Source organism: Danio aesculapii, chromosome 10 (assembly GCF_903798145.1).
Source record: "Danio aesculapii chromosome 10, fDanAes4.1, whole genome shotgun sequence".
Classification (NCBI taxonomy): Eukaryota; Metazoa; Chordata; class Actinopteri; order Cypriniformes; family Danionidae; genus Danio; species Danio aesculapii.
The window spans coordinates 1954298-1975622 of record NC_079444.1 but is presented as its reverse complement, the minus strand read 5'-3'; the positions used below and the strand labels follow the sequence as shown (position 1 = coordinate 1975622).

General features: G+C 36.5%; 1 protein-coding gene across 1 annotated transcript in view; it reads right to left on the bottom strand.

Moving 5' to 3' along the window:
• epb41l4a (erythrocyte membrane protein band 4.1 like 4A) overlaps positions 1–21325 on the bottom strand; it is a 91537-nt gene that overhangs the window by 56998 nt on the left and 13214 nt on the right. The gene's annotated exons all lie outside the window — the stretch shown is intronic.

Below are 21325 nucleotides of genomic sequence, written 5' to 3'. Positions count from 1 at the left end.
TATAAACAATTATTTTCTCCAATATAGTCATGCATATATTTATGTACACAAAAAATAAACGACACGCACAAATATATTTTAGAATTATATGAACTTTTATTTTCGATTTATTATTTTTTATTTGTATTTTGTAGGCTGGGTCAGTTGGCATTTCTGTGTGGAGTTTGCATGTTCTCCCCATGTTGGCGTGGGTTTCCTCCGGGTGCTCCGGTTTTCCCCACAGTCCAAACACATGCACTATAGGGGAACTGATGAACTAAATTGGCTGCATTTGTGTGAATGAGTGTGTATGGATGTTTCCCAGTGATGGGTTGCAGCTGGAAGTGCATCCGCTGTGTAAAACATATTCTGCATAAGTTGGCAGTTCATTCCGCTGTGGCGACCCCAGATTAATAAGCCGAAAAGACAAATAATGAATTGATATATATAGAAAATTATAGAATATATATGCACAAGAAATATTGTCTTGTTTTCAGAAATAATAAGTCATAATCAAGTTAATTAGGCAAAATAATCAGCCAATGGGGTAAAATAAATAATCCTGTTTCGTTTTGGTATAGGATTATTTCGCTGACCCTATTGACCCCATATTTAGCCACTTAATTGAGTCTCTCCTGACAGTGAAACGGCGGTTTGTGGCTTATTTTCTGATTTAATACGCTGCTTAACAGGACACTTTCATCCACAGACCTGCAAACACCCCTTACAGCATGAAAACACACACCGCTAATGCCAATAAAGCCTGCATGACTAAAGCAAACACAGGTGAAAAGAGTTCAGATGAAGGAAATACAATGACTAGTCTGAGGTGTGTTTCCCAAAACAATGACGTATACTCACAGAAGAACTTCCAAAGAACTTATAAAAAATAGATAAATAAATAAATTAATAAATTAATAATAATATTTTAACAACAATAAAAGTTGTATTATTGTTAAATAAACAAAGTAAAACAAAATGTAACAACAACAATAATAATATTTAATAATAAATAAATAATAATAATAATAATAAAAATATATAATAATAATAAATATAATAATGACAAAATATAATAATAATAATAATAATAATAATAATATATAATAATAATAAATAATAATAATGACAAAATATAATATTAATAATAAATAAAATTACTAATACTAAATACTACTACTACTACTAATAATAATAATAAATAACAATAATAACAACAATAATAAATAATAATAATAATATTAAATAATAATAATAATAATAAATAATAATAATAAGAAATAACAATAATAATAATAATAACAATAACAATAATAAATAATAATAAAATAAATAATAATTATTATTAATAATAAAAATAAATAATAGTAGTAATAATAATAAATAATAATAATAATAATAAATATTAATAATAATGATATATAATAAATAATTATAAATAATTATAAATAATAATAATAATAATAATGAATAATAATAATAAAAAATAAAAATAAATAACAATAATTATAATAATAAATAAATAATAATAATAATAATTAATAAATAATAATAATAATAATAATAATAAATAATAATTATATATAATAAATAATAATAAATAATTATAAATAATAATAATAATAATAATAAATAAATAATAATAATGATATATAATAAATAATAATAAATATTATAAATAATAATAATAATAATAAATAATAATAATGAATAATAATAATAAATAATAAAAATAAATAATAATAATAATAATAATAATAATTAATAATAATAATAAATAATAATAATAATAATAATAATGAATAATAATAATAATAAATAACAATAATAATAATAAATAATAATAAATAACAATAATAATAATAAATAATAATAATAATGATATATAATATATAATAAATAATAATAATAATAATAAATAATAATGATCATCATCATAATAATAATAATAATAACAATAAATAATAATAATAAATAATAATAATAATAATAATAATGAATAATAATAATAAATAATAATAAATAACAACAATAATAATAATAAATAATAATAATAATGATCATCATCATCATAATAATAATAATAACAATAAATAATAATAATAATAATAATAATAATAATAATAATAATAATAATAATAATAATAATAATGAATAATAATAATAAATAATAATAAATAACAACAATAATAATAATAAATAATAATAATAATGATCATCATCATCATAATAATAATAATAACAATAAATAATAATAATAATAATAATAATAATAAATAATAATAATAATAATAATAATGAATAATAATAATAAATAATAATAAATAACAACAATAATAATAATAAATAATAATAATAATGATCATCATCATCATAATAATAATAATAACAATAAATAATAATAATAATAATAATAATAATAATAATAACAATAATAATAATAATAATAATAATAATAATAATAATAATAATAATAATAATAACAATAATATTATTACACCTTTACTGTTTTATTTCACACTTCACTCATCATTTTTGACCCATATGTGCATATTAAAGTTGATATTTTGGTGATAATTCGTGGGCTCTGTGAATCAGACACACACACATACACACACACACACACACACACACACACACTGTATGCTGTAATTCCTGTGGGTTTGACATGTGAAGCGTCAGTAAGCCACGAGCAGCCCTGTGCTAGTAAAGTCATGTAGGATACAGCAGTAAAAGCTGTACTGCGCTAATAAATCAGTGTTTATGAGGCATCTCTGCTGCTGTTGAGCAACTGCTGATCACACCTATGATACACATGACATGACACACACATCAGCTCACATGACACACACACACACACACACGCACAGAGAAATAGAGTGAGAGAGAAAAAGAAAGAGGAATCCCGTCGACTCAATGTTTGTGTGTGTGTTTGTGTGTGTAAGAGCGCACACATTAAACACACAAAGGCATTGGAGTGTATTCAGTGAGTGTGTGTGTGTATATGTGTCTCTCTCTGTGTGTATGTGCGTGTATGTAAGTATTTATCAACGCACACATTAAACACACAAAGGCTTTAGAGTGTGTGTGTGTGTGTGTGCGCGCGCGTGTGTGTGTGTGTGTGCATGTGCATGTGTCTGTCTGTCTGTGTGTGCCTGTGCATGTGTGTGTGTAAAAATGCACACATAAAATGCACAAAGGCTTTGGAGTGTATTGAGTGTTTGTGTAGCGTATGTCATAATCGCTCCTGTTACACACGCTGCAGGGCGAAACACAATAAACTTCACTTCTGAAACACTATACACACACGTACACACACACACACACACACACACACACACACACACACACACACACACACACACACACACACACACACACACACACATATAGCAAAAAAAGGTTTTCTTGCTTAGAAATTTTGTTCTAGTCAATATTCATTCATTCATTTTCCTTCAGCTTAGTCTCTATTTCAGAGGTCGCCACAGTGGAATGAATCACCAACTAATCCAGCATATTTTTTCTGGATGGATAGATAGACAGACAGACAGACAGATAGACACATAGATAGATAAATTGATTGATAGATAGATTAAGTGGGGTTTATTTATAAACTGATTTCGAGAGGATCACATGCTTATGATTGACCACAGCTGGTCCCACATTAGCCAATTTATGATTCACCAATCAGACGATTCCTAAGCCACTATAAACACCCTCAGTTCCATATCACAGCCATCTTCGTTTTGAAGAATCCCCCCTTCCACCCCAACTCCTCCTCCTTTTTTAGATGGGTGGCACGGTGGCCCAGTGGTTAGCACTGTTGCAACACAGCAAGAACGTCACTGGTTTTAGTCCTTACCAAGCCAGCCGACGTTTCTGTGCGGAGTTTACACGTTCTCCCCGTGCTCACGTAGGTTTCCCCCAAGTTCCCCGGTTTCATCCACCATCCAAAAACATGCGGCTTAAATCAATTGACTAAATCCAAATCGGCACCATAGACATGCTCCTAGTAAGTAGTTATCTCTTAAGAGCGATCACTATCTGTTCATTAGCTACTACAGCAGGGGAGTTCTCCAGATCTACCTGAGCTCAAACTCCCCTCTCGGCCTACAACAGGAGGGAGCCCTGCACGCTTTACAATCAACCATCAGCTAAGTGTGAACTCTTGAATTAATTAATTACCTTCAATATTATGCAAATAAAACCCCATCAATATTCGATATCATTTTCAATACTGCACGGAAACTACGTAATTGTATCAAAGATAAACAAGTCCAGAATATGAGCATGAGGTATATTTTTACATCAACATGTTTTCTAACTCTCTGAATCTGCCCCTTTTAGGCTTTGATTCTAATAGTGTGGCGTTTTGGTGACTGTCGCTTTAAATTCAAATGAGATTGTGCTCTTTTCAAAAGAGGGCGGAGCTACAGATGCCTGTGTGTCAGCATAGTGGCAGATTCAAACACAAGACTAACATCCTATGCTAATGAGGGGATAATGAGGGAGAGATGGTTACTAGTGGGCGGGGTTTTCCCCCTCTGATGACACGTACAAAGGGAGAATGTCAATCAAAGAGTTTCGTATTATCAAGTGTGATTATAAAAAGTACAATTAATAAATCTTTACCATTAAAAAGCTGGTTATATTCACAGACTGCTCCCACACAACTGTGTTTAAACCCCTTATAACAGTGATTTTTGCATAGTAGGTCCCCTTTAAATGCGCATAACTTAAATAAACGAATAAAACCCTAAATAAATATGTTAATTTCTGATTAAAACAGAAGTGATTTTACAATACCATACCAGTGACAAGCCAACACAATGCATCAGATCGCTAGAAGCAGTATATAAGCAACAGTTTTTTTGTTGTTTGGATTACAAAGCATTGCACGGCTTTTACTTTCCCCCTGATTCCACATCTGCTGTGGGTTTGTCATCAACATCTCTATCCGATGGCAATAAAAAGACATTGGTATTAAATATAAGCAGCACAGTTATTAGACAGGGTGTTGTGCTTTTATCTGCAGTGCCAAGCAGCGTTTCGCAACACGAGGAAATACATTTCCTCTCCATTCATTTCACTCTCCCTCCTGTTATTTTAGCATTCCCACCCTGACCAGCGCAAATGTCTTACGGGAAAGCAGATATGGCAGGAATGTGGAGGATCTTACGCTTTTGGCGACAGCAAGATCATTCTGGAAGCGCTACATTTCAAGCATTTTATATTCAACATCCTAAAACTAACATGTATAATTAAGAGTAAACTGAATGCACGGTTAATGTAAGATATCGTCAAATGTGATAGGGAACATTTGATTCTGTTACTAATTGTTAACTTTGGTAAATCAAATATAATCCTTTGAAAGCATTGACAGAGACATATAGAGTATTTTTGCAGAACTGTAATGTACAAGCCTACCCAATAAACACTATTTCGATGTAAACTTTATTTTTTCATGGCAAGGTTGACATTTGTATGCAATTGCTCATCTATCTCTCCTCCCGCTGGGCTTTTGGGCTTTGAATTACGCCACTGACATCACAGGTCACACATAATGGGGGTTTTCTACTTTGGTAAGGCCGAACCTGTGTTCAGCTTTGATAGATATTTGGCCACAATTATCGTAGAGTATCATGGAGAAAAACAACAAGCAACTTCTGTAAAAATAATTCCATAATAATTAGAGATTATTGGAGTTCGCCAGCGGGAGGAGAACTTCGATGTTATGTGGAAAGCTTCCACTATGGGGATTTTGTCATTAAGCCAATCATCTTAAAGAGTAATAAAATGGGCCAATGAAATGCCGATGAATTGGCGGCGTCAGCGTACACAGCTGGCAGCAATCACAATTTAACTGTGTACAAAAATGGCCAGCCGCCATCTTGTGTCTGAATAATGCGCAGGTTAGTGTATACTCCATCAGCTGTTTTAGTTTCTGTCAGCTTTGTGTTATTGAGAGTTTGGCGCCATCTAGTGTCTGAATAATGTGCAGGTTAGTGTATACTCCATCAGCTGTTTTCGTTTCTGTCAGCTTTACGATTTTGACAGTTTGGCGCCATCTAGTGTCTGAATAATGTGCAGGTTAGTGTATACTCCATCAGCTGTTTTCGTTTCTGTCAGCTTTACAATTTTCACTGTTTGGCGCCATCTTATGACTGAATAATGCGCAGGTTAGTGTATACTCCATCAGCTGTTTTAGTGTCTGTCAGCTTTACGTTTAGTGAATAGTGTATACTCCATCAGCATAGTGTATACTCCATTAGCTGTTTTCATTTCTGTCAGCTTTACGCTTTTGACAGTTTGGCGCCATCTAGTGTCTGAATAATGTGCAGGTTAGTGTATACTCCATCAGCTGTTTTAGTTTCTGTCAGCTTTGCGTTTTTGACTGTTTAGCACCATCTTGTGTCTGAATAAAGCGCAGGTTAATGTATACTCCATCAGCTGTATTAGTTTCTGTCAGCTTTACGATTTTGACAGTTTGGCGCCATCTAGTGTCTGAATAATGCACAGGTTAGTGTATACTCCATCAGCTGCTTTCGTTTCTGTCAGCTTTACAATTTTGATTGAATTAAAGATTATATATATATATATATATATATATATATATATATATATATATATATATATATATATATATATATATATATATATATATATAAAATGTTCGACACAGTCAGATTAACTTCCAAAGAGCAGACAGATGATGGTCTTAAATTTAAGTATATGGTATTACTATCAAAATATTGACATAATCTGCATAAAAACGCAGTTACAACATCATGCATGTTCATGATCACAACATATTGCATTATTGATTATTGCCGCATGTCTAACACAGGGTGAGACTGAAAGCAGAAAGTAGGGCACAGGCTTGAGTCTAATAATAAGAGCTAATGGTATAAAAGGCTGATAGAGGTATTAATGTCCAAAAGTGCACAAAGAAGATTAACTAATTAACACAATCCGACTCAAGTCCACCTACAAAAGCGCACAAGCTAGAAAAGATGCACAACATATGCGCAAACCCCCTTTTTAAACCTATAATCCAGATTAGGGCTCTGCAAAATGATAATAAATATCATATGGACAAAATATAAAGTCTGCCATTTATTATTTTGCCCTATTTTTTATTTTGTGGCGTCACAAAATGCATTGTTTATTGTAATATTTTCATAATGTTTATAAGCGCAATATTAGACGCCATTATAGAGATGCATACAGAAACATGAGAAAGTTCTTGTTCAATCGTGAAAGTCCAATGTTTACATTTAGCAATTTATTTAGCGATGTTTACATTTTTTATGTTGGACCTGTAATAGTTCACTTTTGAAAGTGTTTTATTAATATTTATTACACAGCGGTCTGGAATACTCGATTCTGATTTGTCGGTCATGACATTCCAGGGTGTGTTATTCACTGATAACAACCACAAAATAAAACAGGCTTCAGATCCTGTCAGCTTTGCGTTTTAGACTGTTTGGCGCCATTTTGTTTCTGAATAATGCGCAGGTTAGTGTATACTCCATCAGCTGTTTTCGTTTCTGTCAGCTTTGTGCTTATGACTGTTTGGCGCCATCTAGTGTCTGAATATTGCGCAGGTTAGTGTATACTCCATCAGCTGTTTTCGTTTCTGTCAGCTTTGTGCTTATGACTGTTTGGCGCCATCTAGTGTCTGAATAATGCGCAGGTTAGTGTATACTCCATCAGCTGTTTTCGTTTCTGTCAGCTTTGTGTTTTTGACTGTTTGTCTCCATCTAGTGTCTGAATAATGTGCAGGTTAGTGTATACTCCATCAGCTGTTTTCGTTTCTGTCAGCTTTGTGTTTTTGACTGTTTGGCGCCATCTAGTGTCTGAATAATGCGCAGGTTAGTGAATACTCCATCAGCTGTTTTCGTTTCTGTCAGCTTTGTGTTTTTGACTGTTTAGCGCCATCTAGTGTCTGAATTATGTGCAGGTTAGTGTATACTCCATCAGCTGTTTTCTGTTGGCTCAGAACAATATTTTGTGTCTAATTTTTATGTAGTCGCGTAAGAAGCAGGATAAATTACATCTACGATGGTTGTTTTCACGAATAAAGACCTTCCGTCTTATACAGCACTGTCGATGAACAAGTCAGGCTTTATTCTAAGATAACAACCTCCTGGATGTACTTTATCCCTAACTTTTCAATCGAACATTTTCTAAATAAAGTGATAAATATGATCACATGATTACATTTCTGAGTCTCTATCGGGTATATACTGTGATATACATCGTTATCAGGATATAAGATAACTTAGTTTGTGATATGAGGTTTTTGTCAGATTTAATCCAACAGAACCAGAACCAGACACTCTTTTTCTGGATCACTAGCATGCTAATAATCAAGCCCTGTGCGTTCAGAAATGGTCTGACAGCCTCCAGCACTGATCCTGGAACAGGCTTTGATGAGGGCGAGGGTGAAATATGAGCTGGACGTGTTCCTGACAGCTGTCCTCAGATCTGTGAGTGCGCTGTTGATGACGCTGCGTGAGATTCTTGATCATTTTACACATTCTTTACAACAATTAAGACCGTCTCACACTGCAGAGCTGCTGACCATCTGCTGCTGCGCCTGTGTGTGTGTGTGTGTGTGTGTGTGACAGAGAGGGAGATAGCGAGAGAATGCATGTGTGTGTGTGAGATGGGTAGTGTGTGTATTTGTGGGTGAGTGTGTGTGTGTGTGTGTCGGAGACCGAGCAAGAGAGTTTGTCAGTGTGTGTGTGTGTGTGAGAGAGAGTGTGTGTGTGCACGTGTGAGAGAAAGATTGTGTTAGAGAGTGTGTGTGTGTGACTATGTATGAGAGGAAGAGTGCGTGTGCGTGAAAGAGAGGGAGAAAGTGTATATGTGTGTGTTTGTGTGCGCATGTGTGTGTGGGTGAGCGTGTGTATGTGAGTGCGTGTGTGTGTGTGTTTGTGTGCATGAGTCTGTGTATGACAGGGAGCGTGTGTTTGTGAGTGAGCATGTGAACATGAGTGTGTGACTGTGTGTGTGTGCGAATGAGCGTGTGTATGAAAGGGAATCTGTGTGTGTGCATGTCGGTGTTTGTACACTTGTGTGTGTGAGTATGTGCATGAGTGTGTGTATGTGAGAGAGAGAGAGAGTTTTGGGGTGCATGTGTGTACATGTGTGTGTGTCTGTATGAGAAAGAGTGTGTGCGTGTGTGCATGTGTGTAAACGTGTGTAGGCAAGTGCGTACGAGTCTGTGTGTGTGTGCATGTCTGTGTGTATGTGAGTGTGTGTAAAAATGTGTGTGTGTGTTTGTGTGTGTGTGTGCATGTCTGTGTGTATGTGAGTGTGTGTAAAATTTTGTGTGCGTGCATGTCTGTGTCTATGTGAGTGTGTGTAAAATTGTGTGTGTGTGTATGCATGTATGTGTGTGTGTGAGTGTGTGTGTTTGTGTGTGTGTGCGTGTGTGTGTGCGTGTGTGTGTGTGTGTGTGCATGTCTGTGTGTATGTGAGTGTGTGTGTTTGTTTGTGTGTGTGTGCATGTGTGTGTGTGTGTGTGTGTGTGCATGTCTGTGTCTATGTGAGTGTATGTAAAATTGTGTGTGTGTGTATGCATGTCTGTGTGTATGTGTGTGTGTGTGTGTGTGCATGTCTGTGTCTATGTGAGTGTGTGCATGTGTGTGCGCATTTGTGTGTGTACAGTATGGGAGTGCATGTGTGTGTGTCTGTATGAGAACGAGTGTGTGCATGTGTGTAAATGTGTGTACGCAAGTGCGTATGAGTGCATGTCTGTGTGTATGTGAGTGTGTGTATAAATATGTGTGTGCGTGTGTGTGTGCATGTCTGTTTGTATGTGAGTGTGTGTAAAATTGTGTGTGTGTGTGTGTGTGTGCAAGTCTGTGTGTATGTGAGTGTGTGTAAAATTGTGTGTGTGCGTGTGTGCGTGTGTGTGTGTGTGTGTGTGTGTGTAAACGTGTGTAGGCAAGTGCGTATGAGTCTGTGTGTGTGTGCATGTCTGTGTGTATGTGAGTGTGTGTAAAATTGTGTGTGTGTGTGTGTGTGTGCAAGTCTGTGTGTATGTGAGTGTGTGTAAAATTGTGTGTGTGCATGTGTGCGTGTGTGTGTGTGTGTGCGCGCTCGCGCGTGTGTGTGTGTGTGTGTGCATGTCTGTGTGTATGTGAGTGTGTGTAAAATTGTGTGTGTGTGTGTGTGTGTGTGTGATTTGTGTGTGATTTGTGTGTGTGTGTGTGTGTGTGTGTATCCCCTTCAGCAGATGTTCCTTCACTCCCCCAGAGAGCTGAAAGAGTGTAAATGGGTGAGTGAGTGAGTGTGTGTGTGTGTGCGTGTGTGTGCGTGTGTGTGTGTGTGTGTGTGTGTGTGTGTGTGTGTGTGTGTGTGTGTGTGTTCAGTCTGTCAGGATCATGTCCAGGTCATGTTTCTGCCCAAAAGAGGAGAAATGTCATCGTGCAGAAGGAAAAAATCCCCATTAAACATGTTAACAGGGGGAAAATAGAGAATTAAACAGAAATGTAAATGAATTAGGCTTGGCACGGTGGCTCAGTGGTTAGCACCGTCGCCTCACAGCAAGAAGAACGCTGGTTCGAGTCCCGGCTGAGTCAGTTGGCATTTCTGTGTGGAGTTTGCATGTTCTCCCCATGTTGGTGTGGGTTTCCTCCGGGTGCTCCCCCACAGTCCAAACACATGTGCTATAGGGGAACTGAATGAACTAAATTATCCGTAGTGTATGAGTGTGTGTGTGAATGTGAGTGTGTATGGATGTTTTCCAGTGATGGGTTGTGAAAAAAATGTGAATACATAAAATGTTATCATTTTACAGTGACTTTGGAACGATTGTTTTCATGATTTTATACACTCACCGGCCACTTTATTAGGTACACCAGTCCAATTGCTCGTTAACGCAAATTTCTAATCAGCCAATCACATGGCAGCAACTCAATGCATTTAGGCATGTAGACATGGTCAAGACGATCTTCTGCAGTTCAAAAAGAGCATCAGGATGGGGAAGAAAGGGGATTTAAGTGACTTTGAATGTGGCATGGTTGTTGGTGTCAGACTGGCTGGTCTGAGTATTTCAGAAACTGCTGATCTACTGGGATTTTCACGCACAACCATCTCTAGGGTTTTCAAAGAATGGTCAGAAAAAGAGGAAATATCCAGTGAGCGGCAGTTCTGTGGGCGCAAATGCCTTGTTGATGCCAGAGGTCAGAGGAGAATGGCCAGACTGGTTCCAGCTGATAGAAAGGCAACTGTAACTCAAATAAGCACTCGTTACAACCGAGGTCTGCAGAAGAGCATCTCTGAACACACAACACGTCCAACCTTGAGGCGGATGGGCTACAGCAGCAGAAGACCACACCGGGTGCCGCTCCTGTCAGCTAAGAACAGGAAACTGAGGCTACAATTCACACAGGCTCACCAAAACTGGACAATAGAAGATTGGAGAAACGTTGCCTGGTCTGATGAGTCTCCATTTCTGCTGCAACAGTCAGATCAGAATTTGGCGTCAACAAGATGAAAGCATGGATCCATCCTGCCTTGTATCAACGGTTCAGGCTGGTGGTGGTGGTGTAATGGTGTGGGGGAGATTTTCTTGGCACACTTTGGGCTCATTAGTACCAACTGAGCATGGTGTCAACACCACAGCCTACCTGAGTATTGTTGCTGACCATGTCCATCCCTTTATGAGCACAGTGTCTCCATCTTCTGATGGCTACTTCCAGCAGGATAACGCACCATGTCATAAAGCGTGAATCATCTCAGACTGGTTTCTTGAACATGACAATGAGTTCACTGTACGCAAATGGCCTCCACAGTCTGCAGATCTCAATCCAATAGAGCACCTTTGGGATGTGGTTGAACGGGAGATTCGCACCATGGATGTGCAGCCGATAAATCTGCAGTATTATATCTATTTCCAGTATCTTGTTGAATCTATGCCATGAAGGATTAAGGCAGTTCTGAAGGCAAAAGGGGGTCCAACCCAGTACTAATAAGGTGTACCTAATAAAGTGGCCAGTGAGTGTATGTTGTTCCTCATTTAACTTATTAAACAATTTTTTTTAAAAGTCCACAAAATGATCTACAGTATAAGGAGAATGACAAAAAAAGCATATTAAACATATTTTTCTCCCTGATCTGCGAGCTGTGTAAAGCACTGTGGTAACGGTCAGGTTATCTGCTCAGTCTCTGCGGGACGTTTAATGACTGAACACACAGCAGAAAAGCCACTTCTCCTCCTCTATCTGCTGGAAACGCTCCAGATGTCTGAAACCCCCATCCGGCTCAGAGCCGCCCCGTTTCCATGGTTACTTAGAAATAAAGACAAAGATGCGACACAGACTCACAACACAACACCAGCAGCAGCAGTCAGTCGTGCATCATTGTTAAAGGGATAGTTCACAAAAAAAAAGGGAAAATTCTGTCACTATTCACTCATCCTTCACTTTTTCTAAACCGTATTACTTTATTCTGATGAACACAAAAAGAAGATATTTTGATAAATGCTGAAAACCTGTAATCATTGACTTCAATAGCGTTTGTTTTCCCTACTATGGAAGACAATGGTTACAGGTTTTCAACTTTCTTCAAAATATCTTATTTTTTATCTGATGAACACAAAAGAGGATAATTTGAAAAATGCTGGAAACCCATAACTATTGACCTCCATACGGTTTGCTTTCCCTTCTGTGGAAGTCAATGGTTACAGGTTTTCAACTTTCTTCAAAAAATCTTCTTTCTATTTGATGAACATAAAAAGAAGATATTTTGAAAAATGCTGAAACCCGCAACAATTGACTTCTATATCATATGTTTTCCCTACTATGGAAGTCAATGGTTACAGGTTTTCAACTTTCTTCAAAATATCTTATTTTTTATATCGAATGAACACAAAAAGAAGATATTTTGAAAAATGCTAAAAACCTGTAACCATTGACATACATACAATTTGCGCTTCTTGCTATGGAAGCCGATTGTTACAGGTTTTCAATTTTCTTCAAAATATCTTATTTTTTATCTGATGAACACAAAAGAAGATATTTAGAAAAATGCTGAAAACATGTAACCCTTGACTTCCATATCATGTTTTCCCTACTATGAAAGTCAATAGTTACAGGTTTTCAGCTTTCTTCAAAATATCTTGTTTTATTTGATGCACATAAAAAGAAGATATTTTGAAAAATGCTGAAACCCGTAACAATTGACTTCTACATAATATGTTTTCCCTACTATGGAAGTCAATGGTTACTGGCTTCCAACTTTCTTCAAAATATCTTTCTTTTTATATCTGATGAACACAAAAAGAAGATAATTTGAAAAATGCTGTAAACCTGTAACCACTGACTTTCATAGTATTTGTTTTCCCTACTATGAAAGTCAATAGTTACAGGCTTTCAGCTTTCTTCAAAATATCTTGTTTTATTTGATGAACATAAAAAGAAGATATTTGGAAAAATGCTGAAACCCGTAACAATTGAATTCTATATCATATGTTTTCCCTACTATGGAAGTCAATGGTTACTGGCTTTCAACTTTCTTCAAAATATCTTATTTTTTTATATCTGATGAACACAAAAAGAAGATAATTTGAAAAATGCTGTAAACCTGTAACCACTGACTTTCATAGTATTTGTTTTCCCTACTATGGAAGTCAAATGTTACAGGTTTTCAGCTTTCTTCAAAATATCTTCTAACAGAAGAGAGAAAATTATAAAGATTTGGAAACACTTGAAGGTGAGTACATCTTCATTTTTGGGTGAACTATCCCTTTAACTCAGCAGCTCTACAAGCGCTAACGTTCCACTCTAAACACACACAACACACAGGTTGAAAATGCAGGATGCTCTATAAAAGGCTTGGTTTCGAATGTTTGCGTTTTCAGGCCCTTTAAAGGTGACCTATTATGTCACTTTTTACAACATGTAAAATAAGTCACTTAATAAGTTCATAGTGTGTGTGTGTGTGTGTGTGTGTGTGTGAGTGAAGTTTCAGCTCAAAATCCCACACACGAATAATGCTTGATAACTCTATGAAACTGGCCCTTTGATCCTAATTGTGCCATTTTGGTGACTGTCGCTTTAAATTCAAATGAGATTGTGCTTTTTATAAAAGAGGGCGGAGCTGCAAATGCCTGAGTGTCAGCACAGTGGCAGATTCAAAACAAGATTAACGCCTTATGCTAATGAGGGAGAGATGGTCACTAGTGGGCGGGGCTTTCCTCCTCTGATGACACGTACAAATGGAGAATGTCAATCAGAGCGTTCCTGCAGACTGTTTACACCAAGTCTGATTATAAACAATGGAACGAACACATTTTTACCATTAGACGCTGGATATATTCACACATTATTGCCACACAACCTCTTACAAAAGTGATTTGTACATAATAGCTCCGTTTTAAAATGCTGTTGATGGAAATAATCAATTAAAACTCAAGGTTTTCCATTTCAGAATGCTACATTTGTGCCGGAAATGACAAAAATAATACAAAAACTCAAATAATTCCTTGTTTTATTTAATGTGCTACATGCGAACTGCAAAGAGAAAGGAGAAGTACATTTCTTAGTTCTTTAATAATGAAATAAAAGAGATTTATTTCCCTCCCAACTACTAGATCTGACTATGATTCTGTCAAGAAACTGAATATTCGATGTTTCTCTTGGAACCAAAACCCAGAAACGAACGTCTCTGTGGATCTTCGCGCTTTGGGAAAGTTTTGCGAGGCGGACGGATTTAAAATTAGACTTCAGGATCAGTAATAATTCATATGCATGAGGCATTGAAATACACGCTTGACTGTCATTGGGAATTTCGTCTTCATGACAGACGAGTGTTTCTGAAAGCCTTTGTTGAAGGCAAGCATTCGGCACTGAACTAAACACTGATGCAGCTAGTTTCACTCATGATTTGTTACTCAAAATAACTGCTCGTGATCTGAAATGCACCTTATTCAAGATTAAACATTTAGATGGAGCCTGATTTGCCTTCTTGATACTAAAGCAGACTTGACGAGCAGCTCAAAGAAATGAATGATTATCGTTCTGATTACTGACGGCGGTTCATTTGAGGGCATTTCTGTGCTGAATCTGCAAGGAATGTGTCGGCAGAAAAAACAAAGAGATCAGTGTTGATTCTGCGTTTGACAGGAGAGATTATGACCCTCAATGAAACTAAAGAAAGTCAGCGATGCGGAGGCTATTCCTGAGTTCTTTTCTGGCTCCTTCAAATGCCAGTTCAATCCTCTGGCTTCAGCTCACACACAAACACTGCGGACACACAACACAGAGATGTTTTTTGCTTTTATGCACCAATTTTGGGCAACATCAGTTGAATTTTGTGAATTCTAAGTGGATTTACAAGCGCAAATAATGAAATCTGGATATATTGCCCAATGATAAAAGTTCAGAATGGAAATGACATGCTGCAAACCTCAAACACCATTGTTTACTCACTCTCATGTAACATCGGTTGAATTTTGGGGATTCTAAGTGGATTTAAAGGCCATAGAATAAAAATCTGTATATATATATATATATATAGGCAATGCTGAATGATAAGAGTTCAGTATGGAAACCTCAAACACCTTTGTTTACTCGTTCTCATGTAAATCTCATAAGTGTGAAATCCCGGTAAAAACAGGACAATCGGAACAAAATGCAGACTGTTACGTCACACACAGGATTGGCCACAAAGTTTTCTAGTGAGATGACAATAATTTTATTTAATTCTAAGCTTGTATTATACTTATGCACCGTGTCCATCGAAGTGCTTTTGCACTGCGGAAAATGCTCGCTACTTCAAATGCCAGTTCAATCCTCTGGCTTCAGCTCACACACAAATACTGCTGACACACAACACAGAGATGGTTTTTTGCATTTATGCACCAATTTTAGGCAACATCGGTTGAATTTTGTGAATTCTAAGTGGATTTACAAGCGCAAATAATTAAATCTGGATATTTTGCCCAATGATAAAAGTTCAGAATGGAAATGACATGCTGCAAACCTCAAACACCATTGTTTACTCACTCTCATGTAACATCGGTTGAATTTTGGGGATTCTAAGTGGATTTAAAGGCCATAGAATAAAAATCTGTATGTATATATATATATATATATATATATGCAAAGCTGAATGATAAGAGTTCAGTATGGAAACCTCAAACACCTTTGTTTACTCGTTCTCATGTAAATCTCATAAGTGTGAAATCCCGGTAAAAACAGGACAATCGGAACAAAATACAGACTGTTACGTCACACACAGGATTGGCCACAAAGTTTTCTAGTGAGATGACAATAATTGTATTTAATTCTAAGCTTGTATTATACTTATGCACCGTGTCCACCGATGTGCTTTTGCACTGCGCAAAATGCTGGCTACTTCAAATGCCAGTTCAATCCTCTGGCTTCAGCTCACACACAAACACTGCCGACACACAACACAGAGATGGTTTTTTGCTTTTATGCACCAATTTTAGACAACATCGGTTGAATTTTGTGAATTCTAAGTGGATTTACAAGCGCAAATAATTAAATCTGGATATTTTGCCCAATGATAAAAGTTCAGAATGGAAACGACATGCTGCAAACCTCAAACACCATTGTTTACTCACTGTCATGTAACATCGGTTGAATTTTGGGGATTCTAAGTGGATTTAAAGGCCATAGAATAAAAATCTGTATATATATATGCAAAGCTGAATGATAAGAGTTCAGTATGGAAACCTCAAACACCTTTGTTTACTCGTTCTCATGTAAATCTCATAAGTGTGAAATCCTGGTAAAAACAGGACAATCGGAACAAAATGCAGACTGTTACGTCACACACAGGATTGGCCACAAAGTTTTCTAGTGAGATGACAATAAGTGTATTTAATTCTAAGCTTGTATTATACTTATGCACCGTGTCCATCGAAGTGCTTTTGCACTGCGCAAAATGCTCGCTACTTCAAATGCCAGTTCAATCCTCTGGCTTCAGCTCACACACAAACACTGCCGACACACAACACAGAGATGGTTTTTTGCTTTTATGCACCAATTTTGGACAACATCTGTTGAATTTTGTGAATTCTAAGTGGATTTACAAGCACAAATAATGAAATCTGGATATATTGCCCAATGATAAAAGTTCAGAATGGAAATGACATGCTGCAAACCTCAAACACCATTGATTACTCACTCTTATGTAACATCGGTTGGATTTTGGGGATTCTAAGTGGATTTAAAGGCCATAGAATAAAAATCTGTATATATATATATATATATATATATATATATATATATATATATATATATATATATATATATATATATATATATATATATATATATATGCAAAGCTGAATGATAAGAGTTCAGTATGGAAACCTCAAACACCCTTGTTTACTTGCTCTAGTGTAAATCACACAAATGTGAAATCAGGCTGAAAAACAGGCCAATCAGGACAAAGCACAGACTGTTACATCACAAACCGCATAATTAATACGCAAGCCGCTTTCGATTGGCCAGAAACTTTTCTAGTGAGATGACAACAATAGTTTTAAATCTAAGCTTGTATGATACTTAGGCTGCGTGTCCATCGAAGTGCTTTTGCACTGCGGAAAATGCTCGCTACTTCAAATGCCAGTTCAATCCTCTGGCTTCAGCTCACACACAAACACTGCCGACACACAACACAGAGACGGCTTTTGCATTTATGCACCAATTTTGGACAAAATCGAGGGATATTTTTGGATTTAAAGTGGATTTAAAGGTGCCATAGAATAAAAATCTGAATGTACAGTATATATGCAAAGCTGAATGATAGAGTTCAATATGGAAACCTCAAACTTCCTGGTTTACTCGTTCTCATGTAAATCTCATGAGTGTGAATCCCATTAAAAAACAGGACAATCAGAACAAAATACAGACTGTTACATCACACACAGGATTATTAATATACAAGCCGCTTTCGATTGGCCACAAAGTTTTCTAGTGAGAAGACGACAATTTAATTTTAATCTAAGCTAAATTTTAATATAATTTTAATCTAAAATGCTCGCTCCTTCAAATGCCAGTTCAATCCTCTGGCTTCAGCTCACACACAAACACTGCTGACACACAACACAGAGATGGCTTTTGCATTTATGCACCAATTTTGCGCAACATCAGTTGAATTTTGTGAATTCTAAGTGGATTTAAAGGTGCTAAAGAATGAAAATCTGGATTTATTGCTCAATAATAAAACTTTAGTATGGAAATGACATACCGCATAACTTAAACACCATTGTTTACTCACTCCCATGTAACTTCGGTTCAACTTTGTGGATTCTAAGTGGATTTAAAGGTGCCATAGAATAAAAATCTGGATATACAGGTGATGTCAGAATCATTAAACCCCCTGAATTATTAGCCCTCTTGTTTATTGTTTTCCCCAATTTCTGTTTAACAGAGAAGATTTTTTCAACACATTTCTAATCATTTAAAGGCTTAACAAGGCGAATTAGGTTAACTAGGCAGGTTAGGGTAATTAGGCAAGTTATTGTATAACAGTGGTTTGTTCTGTAGACTATCGAAGAAAAAAAATAGCATAAAGGGGCTAATAATTCTGACCTTAAAATGGTTTTTAAAAAATTAAAAACTGCTTTTATTCTAGCTGAAATAAAACAAATAAGACTTTCTCCAGAAGAAAAAATATTATCAGACATACTGTGAAAATTTCCTGAATCTGTATATCATCATTTGGGAAATATTTAAAAAAAGAATTTAAAGGGGGGCTAATAATTCTGACTTCAACTGTAAATGCAAAGCTGAATAATAAGAGTTCAGCATGGAAACCTCAAACACCCATGTTACTCATTCTCATGTAAATCTCACGAGTGTGTAATCCCACTAAAAAACAGGCCAATTGAAACAAAATTGATGGCCCATAAAGTTTTTTAGTGACATTCCAACAATTTCTTTAACCTTAGCTTGTATTATACTCCGGCTGCGTGTCCACCAATGTTTTTTGTGTTGCAGAAAATGCTCACTCCTTTAAATGCCAGTTCAATCCTCTGACTTCAGCTCACACACAAACACTGCCGACACACAACACAGAGATGCCTTTTGCTCTTATGCACCAATTTTGGGCAACATCAGGTGAATTTTGTGGATCCTAAGTGGATTTAAAGGTGCTATAGTATGAAAATGTTACATATCACATCATTTAACCATTTTACCGACTTAGAGATGGACCTTGACATGTGCTTAAAAGGCTACATGTGGTGAAAAACGATGGCAAAGATAAGTGTAATCATTGCAATACATAAATATGTTGAAAGTAATGCGTCCCAAATAACATGACAAAGCATCTGCGGTTGGTTCACCAATATCAAATTAAAAGAACGCCCCACATTAGATTCATTGCGCATCCCGGGTGCAACCAATAAGCCTTGTGCATTTTAGTTTAAAGTTTTTTTGAGCGTGTAGCTTCAATGATCCCCAAACCTATATAAAAATCATGGCAAAACTGCATAATAGTCCTTATTTTTGCACATAAGTTAAGCGCTGCATTGTCTAACCCCTTTTTGTTACGACCCAGGAGCTGATAAAGCTTGAACGCAATGCAAGTTGCTTTGAATAAAAGCATCTGTCAAGTGCAAACGTGTAAAGTGTAAATTACAGATAATCCACATCTGTTTATGAGGGGGTTTGCACGCACATATTGTGTTAGGCCTGACTGTTGGTACCAAATCAAAAGCAGATCGCAGCAAATCAGCCTACCCACAACCCAATGAAATATTTACCCATTCATGAGTGTCAAAACAAAGCACACGAAGGCAAGTTTTAATTCTAAAGAGAAATATTTTTACAGCCCGATGCGATTAAGTGCATTTCAACCCAACATGTTGATACTAATCGTCTTTAATGACTGCTTTCAGCTAATAATTACCTGTGAGATGTGATTTCTCACTGGAATGTGGTATGACAGGCTTGAGGGACACAATGGACTTTCCTTTGGCACGCTTTTAATTGTATTCAAAAAAGTCTCATATGTAATACCTCGGGTTTGTTTTGAACTTTTAATACTTAATAAAAGCGATATGCTGTAATTAGCCACACTATTTAATTGTACTCGAATTTGACCGCTTGCAGAAAGTCACCATAGCAGCATCAAACAGAGTGAGTGAATTCCTTTGTTGAATAAGACGTTGGCAGAACCAATAAAACATCTCTGGGGTTTCAGAGTTCACGTTTGGAGTCTGCCCGTGCCTGTCTCCAACAAACCAACACACACACACCAACCCAAGCCCTAAATCCAACCCTCACAGGAAACAATCTGCAGTTTCATATTTATACAATGCTTAATTTTGGATGGTTTCCTTGAGGAGGCAAAAATAATCGTCCCCAAATTACTGCTACTGTGGAGACATTTGGTTTCCAAACCGTGATGAAGACCAGGACCACACACACACACTCCTGTGCATGTACACACAGGAACATATCAACACATATAATCCACCCAATAGCAAGACTAAATGAGGCAATAGATTTGTGGTCAGTATGATTTTTCTTTAAAGGAACACTCCCATTTTATTTGGAAATAGGCTCATTTAGCTCGCTTAGGCCCGTTTACACTGTCAGGTCTTGATGCCGAATTGTGATTTGTTGCCTATATCTGATTGTCCGTTTACACCTTCTTTTAATTGTGACCCATATCTGACTAATGTGTTTATGCTTGCCAAACAATTTACTACGTCACGCATACGTAAAGCCTGGTTTTAGCATCTGCGCCACACTATCCACGATGGAAGAAACTGTCTTGCCTTTAGCTCTGCAGAATATGTGAAGTAACTTTAAAATGATTTTGAGATGGAGGAGGAGGGAAAGGGCCATCATCGCAGCTTGCGCCTATGGGTTATATACGGTGTCCTCCACCATTCAGTGGAATTTGTGGTTATGAGAGAGATCTCAGGTCTGGTGGGAGCAAATTGTGGTTGACTGACCACCACTTTCCCTCTCCATGTTTCCTCTGTTGTTGTTGTTTACCGCATCGGCGTCTCCACACACTCTCTTCCTTCTATGTCAATAAACCGCGGAGATTGTCGCAAATTTAATAACGTACAAACTGGAACGCCTCAATAAATCCGATCTGCCTGTTTACATGATAGTGACATCTCCGATCGTGACATATCCGATTGATATCTGATTTATTTCCACATATGAAGGAGGCCTGAAACCGATCTCTGAATATCCGAATGCATGCGTTTAATTCGTGTTTACACGGTCATAAATCTGATCGGTGTCACATATGAGCAAAAAATACAAACTGGGTCACATTTAACAGCACTTAAAAAAACTATTCAAAGATGTTAAATGGTTGTAAACACTTT